Source organism: Bactrocera oleae, unplaced genomic scaffold (genome assembly GCF_042242935.1).
Source record: "Bactrocera oleae isolate idBacOlea1 unplaced genomic scaffold, idBacOlea1 ctg00000009.1, whole genome shotgun sequence".
Taxonomy (NCBI): domain Eukaryota; kingdom Metazoa; phylum Arthropoda; class Insecta; order Diptera; family Tephritidae; genus Bactrocera; species Bactrocera oleae.
The window spans coordinates 485,001-492,500 of NW_027212752.1; the positions used below are offsets into that span (position 1 = coordinate 485,001).

At 26.9% G+C, this 7,500-nt stretch overlaps 3 non-coding genes across 3 annotated transcripts in view; all 3 read left to right on the top strand.

Annotated features, from left to right (window-relative positions):
• The first annotated feature begins 3,276 nt into the window (after window positions 1–3,276).
• Window positions 3,277–5,266, top strand: LOC138858360 (small subunit ribosomal RNA). The gene has a single exon (XR_011397494.1). It is a non-coding gene; the product is annotated as a small subunit ribosomal RNA (ribosomal RNA).
• A 627-nt stretch (window positions 5,267–5,893) lies between these two features.
• Window positions 5,894–6,072, top strand: LOC138858490 (5.8S ribosomal RNA). The gene has a single exon (XR_011397589.1). It is a non-coding gene; the product is annotated as a 5.8S ribosomal RNA (ribosomal RNA).
• Window positions 6,073–6,574: 502 nt separating this feature from the next.
• The window catches only part of LOC138858445 (large subunit ribosomal RNA), a 3,976-nt gene continuing 3,050 nt past the window's right edge, over window positions 6,575–7,500 (top strand). The window contains exon 1 of the ribosomal RNA XR_011397580.1: window positions 6,575–7,500. This exon is cut by the window's right edge and continues 3,050 nt beyond it. This is a non-coding gene — a ribosomal RNA (large subunit ribosomal RNA).

A 7,500-nucleotide genomic window follows, 5' to 3' on the forward strand; every position in this document is an offset into this window, starting at 1 on the left:
TAAATATATAAAGTCTATGAAGTAATAAATTTTCATATAAGTATTAAATGTATAAAGTCTATGAAGTAAAATATAAAGTCTATGAAGTAATAAATTTTTATATAAGTATAAAAAATATAAAGTCTATGAAGTAATAAATTTTCATATAAGTATTAAATGTATAAAGTCTATGAAGTAAAATATAAAGTCTATGAAGTAATAAATTTTTATATAAGTATAAAAAATATAAAGTCTATGAAGTAATAAATTTTCATATAAGTATTAATTGTATAAAGTCTATGAAGTAATAAATTTTCATATAAGTACTAAATGTATAAAGTCTATGAAGTAATAAATTTTCATATAAGTAGTAAATATATAAAGTCTATGAAGTAATAAATTTTCATATAAGTATTAATTGTATAAAGTCTATGAAGTAATAAATTTTCATATAAGTATTAATTGTATAAAGTCTATGAAGTAATAAATTTTCATATAAGTACTAAATGTATAAAGTCTATGAAGTAATAAATTTTCATATAAGTAGTAAATATATAAAGTCTATGAAGTAATAAATTTTCATATAAGTACTAAATGTATAAAGTCTATGAAGTAATAAATTTTTATATAAGTATAAAAAATATAAAGTCTATGAAGTAATAAATTTTCATATAAGTATTAATTGTATAAAGTCTATGAAGTAATAAATTTTCATATAAGTATTAATTGTATAAAGTCTATGAAGTAATAAATTTTCATATAAGTACTAAATGTATAAAGTCTATGAAGTAATACATTTTCATATAAGTAGTAAATATATAAAGTCTATGAAGTAATAAATTTTCATATAAGTATTAAATGTATAAAGTCTATGAAGTAAAATATAAAGTCTATGAAGTAATAAATTTTTATATAAGTATAAAAAATATAAAGTCTATGAAGTAATAAATTTTCATATAAGTACTAAATGTATAAAGTCTATGAAGTAATAAATTTTCATATAAGTAGTAAATATATAAAGTCTATGAAGTAATAAATTTTCATATAAGTATTAAATGTATAAAGTCTATGAAGTAAAATATAAAGTCTATGAAGTAATAAATTTTTATATAAGTATAAAAAATATAAAGTCTATGAAGTAATGAATTTTCATATAAGTATTAAATGTATAAAGTCTATGAAGTAATAAATTTTCATATAAGTATTAAATGTATAAAGTCTATGAAGTAATAAATTTTCATATAAGTATTAAATATGAAGTCATACAAGTTAAAAATTTAAAAAAAAAATCGATTGTAAAAATACTTTTGATGTTATTAGTTGTATTATGACCATGACGATATTTGAAAATGATATAAATTACCCACGTATATATGAGTTTTTAAATTTTAAATAGGTTAAAAGAATTTTTCCATATATTTTCGGGTTGGTAACGTCAACATGGGAGAGAACATTTATAACAAATTTGCACAAATCTGCTCAAATTGACATATATTGAAATAGTACTTATATGAAAATTTATTACTTCATAGACTTTATACATTTAGTACTTATATGAAAATTTTTTACTGCTAGGAAATGTATTATACTTTTATATATTTGAATTCCTTATGTTAGTTTATTAGTAAGAAGTTGTTTTTAAATACTTATAAGTATGAATATTACTATACTTATATGATTTATGTATTTAGTACTTGTATGAAAATTTTCATACTTGTATGACTTTATTTACTTAGTATTTATATGGAAATATTTTTTACTTTATATGTATTTTTAAGTAAATATGAAAATGAAAGTTGATTTTGTGTGCCTTTTTATTCCTGGTTTTTATACAGTTAGTTTAAATAGAAATAGATTTTGTTTTATACAAAACTCTATATTCTGTACTAACATATTGTATATAATGAGCGTTTTTTTATTCCTGGTTTTTATACAGTTAGTTTAAATAGAAATAGATTTTGTTTTATACAAAACTCTATATTCTGTACTAACATATTGTATATAATAGCGTTTTTTATTCCTGGTTTTTATACAGTTAGTTTAAATAGAAATAGATTTTGTTTTATACAAAGCTCTATATTCTGTACTAACATATTGTATATAATGAGCGTTTTTTATTCCTGGTTTTTGTACAGTTAGTTTAAATAGAAATAGATTTTGTTTTATACAAAACTCTATATTCTGTACTAACATATTGTATATAATGAGCGTTTTTTATTCCTGGTTTTTATACAGTTAGTTTAAATAGAAATAGATTTTGTTTTATACAAAACTCTATATTCTGTACTAACATATTGTATATAATGAGCGTTTTTTATTCCTGGTTTTTATACAGTTAGTTTAAATAGAAATAGATTTTGTTTTATACAAAACTCTATATTCTGTACTAACATATTGTATATAATGAGCGTTTTTTATTCCTGGTTTTTATACAGTTAGTTTAAATAGAAATAGATTTTGTTTTATACAAAACTCTATATTCTGTACTAACATATTGTATATTATGAGCGTTTTTTATTCCTGGTTTTTATACAGTTAGTTTAAATAGAAATAGATTTTGTTTTATACAAAACTCTATATTCTGTACTAACATATTGTATATAATGAGCGTTTTTTATTCCTGGTTTCCTACAGTTAGTTTAAATAGAAATAGATTTTGTTTTATACAAAAAAATAAAAATCTATTATTCTATACTAACATATTGTAGAAATAAATATTAAACAATATTTTAGTTTTATTTGTGAGCTATTCTAATATTTACTCATAAAATATATGTGTAAAAGGATGGTTTTTAAATAAAATAAAATATTAATGTGTTGCACCCGAAAATACTTTATATCATATATTTATTATTGAAATAAATATAATAGAATTTGAAATTATTAATTTCAAATCAAGAAAAAAATGTATATACTCTTAAAAAAAGGTATATATATTACTATATGCATTGAAATAAAGTAAAATGTATAGAATGATATTATTTGAAAATTTTGCCAATATAAGAAGAAATATCGTTCTTACATAATAATTAAATAATAATATGTATAGAGAACGAAAATTCTTTTCACGATACCAAAACAAAAATTAAAAAAATCCATTACAAAATCACACAATAGAAATGAAATATAATGAAAAAAAATATAATAAAGAAAGAAACATAGAAAAATTGTTGTGTATATTGTAAATGTTTTTATGTTTTATGTTTTGTGTATTTGTGTATAATTTTCAAATAAGAAAATATCATTTTAAACTTTTATATAATATAAAAAATATTATATAAAAAAGAAATATATATTATTCTGGTTGATCCTGCCAGTAGTTATATGCTTGTCTCAAAGATTAAGCCATGCATGTCTAAGTACAAACAAATTAAAAGTGAAACCGCAAAAGGCTCATTATATCAGTTATGGTTCCATAGATCGTTAACAGTTACTTGGATAACTGTGGTAATTCTAGAGCTAATACATGCAAAATAAACACGGACCTTTTGGAACGTGTGCTTTTATTAGGCTAAAACCAAGCGATTATTCGATCGTTATATTGGTTGAACTCTAGATAACTTGCAGATCGTATGGTCTCGTACCGACGACAGATCTTTCAAATGTCTGCCCTATCAACTTTTGATGGTAGTATCTAGGACTACCATGGTTGCAACGGGTAACGGGGAATCAGGGTTCGATTCCGGAGAGGGAGCCTGAGAAACGGCTACCACATCTAAGGAAGGCAGCAGGCGCGTAAATTACCCACTCCCAGTTCGGGGAGGTAGTGACGAAAAATAACAATACAGGACTCATATCCGAGGCCCTGTAATTGGAATGAGTACACTTTAAATCCTTTAACAAGGACCTATTGGAGGGCAAGTCTGGTGCCAGCAGCCGCGGTAATTCCAGCTCCAATAGCGTATATTAAAGTTGTTGCGGTTAAAACGTTCGTAGTTGAATTTGTGCTTCATACGGGTAGTACAACTATAATTGTGGTATGTACATTACCTTATGTATGTAAGCGTATTACCGGTGGAGTTCTTATATATAATTAATACAATGTATTTTTTATATATTCCTCCTATTTAAACCTGCTTCAGTGCTCTTCATCGAGTGTTGTTGTGGGCCGGTACAATTACTTTGAACAAATTAGAGTGCTTAAAGCAGGCTCCAAATGCCTGAATATTTTGTGCATGGAATAATGAAATAAGACCTCTGTTCTACTTTCATTGGTTTTTAGATCAAGAGGTAATGATTAATAGAAGCAGTTTGGGGGCATTAGTATTACGACGCGAGAGGTGAAATTCTTGGACCGTCGTAAGACTAACTTAAGCGAAAGCATTTGCCAAAGATGTTTTCATTAATCAAGAACGAAAGTTAGAGGTTCGAAGGCGATCAGATACCGCCCTAGTTCTAACCATAAACGATGCCAGCTAGCAATTGGGTGTAGCTACTACTATGGCTCTCTCAGTCGCTTCCCGGGAAACCAAAGCTTTTGGGCTCCGGGGGAAGTATGGTTGCAAAGCTGAAACTTAAAGGAATTGACGGAAGGGCACCACCAGGAGTGGAGCCTGCGGCTTAATTTGACTCAACACGGGAAAACTTACCAGGTCCGAACATAAGCGTGTAAGACAGATTGATAGCTCTTTCTCGAATCTATGGGTGGTGGTGCATGGCCGTTCTTAGTTCGTGGAGTGATTTGTCTGGTTAATTCCGATAACGAACGAGACTCAAATATATTAAATAGATGCTTTCAGGATTATGGTGTTGAAGCTTATATAGCCTTCATTCATGCGTTCATCTTGAATGTACAAGTGTTTGAATGTGTTTATATAAGTGGAGTCGTACCTGTTGGTTTGTCCCATTATAAGGACACTAGCTTCTTAAATGGACAAATTGCGTCTAGCAGTAACGAGATTGAGCAATAACAGGTCTGTGATGCCCTTAGATGTCCTGGGCTGCACGCGCGCTACAATGAAAGTATCAACGTGTATTTCCTAGACCGAGAGGTCCGGGTAAACCGCTGAACCACTTTCATGCTTGGGATTGTGAACTGAAACTGTTCACATGAACTTGGAATTCCCAGTAAGTGTGAGTCATTAACTCGCATTGATTACGTCCCTGCCCTTTGTACACACCGCCCGTCGCTACTACCGATTGAATTATTTAGTGAGGTCTCCGGACGTGATCACTGTGACGCCTTGTGTTTCACGGTTGTTTCGCAAAAGTTGACCGAACTTGATTATTTAGAGGAAGTAAAAGTCGTAACAAGGTTTCCGTAGGTGAACCTGCGGAAGGATCATTATTGTGTTCCTATCCGAAAAGAAAAAAAAAATAATTATATAAAAACAAAATAAAAAAAAAGAATAAAAAAGAAAAAAAAGTTTTCTTTTTGTTCTTTTCATTCCAAATGTTTTGAATTATACAATGTTTTGAATGTTTTTCTGTTTTTTTTTTTTTTTTTTAACTCCTTGTAATGCATTATGACAATATATATTATATTGTGAACTTCGCATACATTGTATTTGAACGCAATAAAATAACCTTTAAACATATAGCTGTACTTATTATTTATATAGAAAATAATATTTAATTGTGATATTTATATAAAATATTATAAATGATAAGTTAACTTGTTCACATTAACGTGTGTAATACCTTTTTTTTATGGTATTTTCTATTTGTGATTAAAAACATGTTGAAAAATTTAAAAAAAGAAAACGCACAAATAGAGAAGAAAATAATATATAAAAGGTATTACTGTTTTTGTTGACCTAAGACATGCGCAGCTGCAAATGTTTGGGTTTAAAATTACAATTTATTGAAAGATGTTTTAAACTTTTGTATTAAAAATTTATTATTGATTAATTATTAATACTTTCAATAAATTAAAATTCTTTGACTTTGAATTAAAAAAATACAAAAACATTATCACTCTAAGCGGTGGATCACTCGGCTCATGGGTCGATGAAGAACGCAGCAAACTGTGCGTCATCGTGTGAACTGCAGGACACATGAACATCGACATTTTGAACGCATATTGCGGTCCATGCTGTTATGTACTTTAATTAATTTTAAAGTGCTGCTTGGACTACATATGGTTGAGGGTTGTAAGACTATGCTAAATTAGTTGCTTATTCTTTTAGTCAATTAATAGAATTTAAGCATATGGCATATTATTGGATTGTATTTTTCAATCCATAATATTAATAGCATAAAAAGAAATATAGAAAATATATTCTTGAATACCTCATATTTGAACGAAAATTTATGATAAATGAGAATCTTAGTATTCCCGTAAAAGAAAAAATTTTCAACATTATTTAAATTATATTAAATAATACATAAGAGGAATGTCTAGCATAAAATAAATTTTTATTCTAGAATTAATTCACTCTATTGTATTGAGAAAAATTTATAATAAAAAAAAATATATGATATGTGGAGGAATAATGTTGTTAATTTTATTAATTATTATATTATGAATTTTAAAAAGGGATGAAAAGATTGAATAATATTGAGTAATCAAGATATAAAAATATATTTCTTTAAAATAGCAAATAGCAAAAAAATTAAATAAAAATAAACAAATCAATCTAAAATATATTTTATACAACCTCAACTCATATGGGACTACCCCCTGAATTTAAGCATATTAATGAGGGGAGGAAATAAACTAACAAGGATTTTCTTAGTAGCGGCGAGCGAAAAGAAAATAGTTCAGCACTAAGTCACTTTGTCTATATGGCAAATGTGAGATGCAGTGTATGGAATATCTTAATATCTAGTATGAGAAATTAACGATTTAAGTCCTTCTTAAATGAGGCCATTTACCCATAGAGGGTGCCAGGCCCGTATAACGTTAATGATTACTAGAAAGATATTTCCAAAGAGTCGTGTTGCTTGATAGTGCAGCACTAAGTGGGTGGTAAACTCCATCTATAACTAAATATAACCATGAGACCGATAGTAAACAAGTACCGTGAGGGAAAGTTGAAAAGAACTCTGAATAGAGAGTTAAATAGTACGTGAAACTGCTTAGAGGTTAAGCCCGATGAACCTGAATATCCATTATGAAAAATTCATCATTATAACTGTAGTATTTAATTTTAAATATTATAGTAATAGTGTGCATTTTTTTCATATAAGGACATTGTAATCTATTAACATAATAAAATATTTATCAAAAGATCATTGGTTTTTAAGTTTATTCAAATTAATTTGCTTTTAGCTTATTAACATAGAATAATTACTGATGATTTGATAAAGTGTTGATAGATTTTATTATATATAATGCTAAAATTCTTTTCAATTTTACAATAATATTATTATCATTGATTTTAATATTAATTGTATGCATTTATATGATTAACAATGCGAAAGATTCAGGATACCTACGGGACCCGTCTTGAAACACGGACCAAGGAGTCTAACATATGTGCAAGTCATTGGGTTATATTAAACCTAATGGCGAAATTAACTTAACTGTATTAATAATGGGATTAATTTTTAATGTATTACATTATTAATTCAATCCCG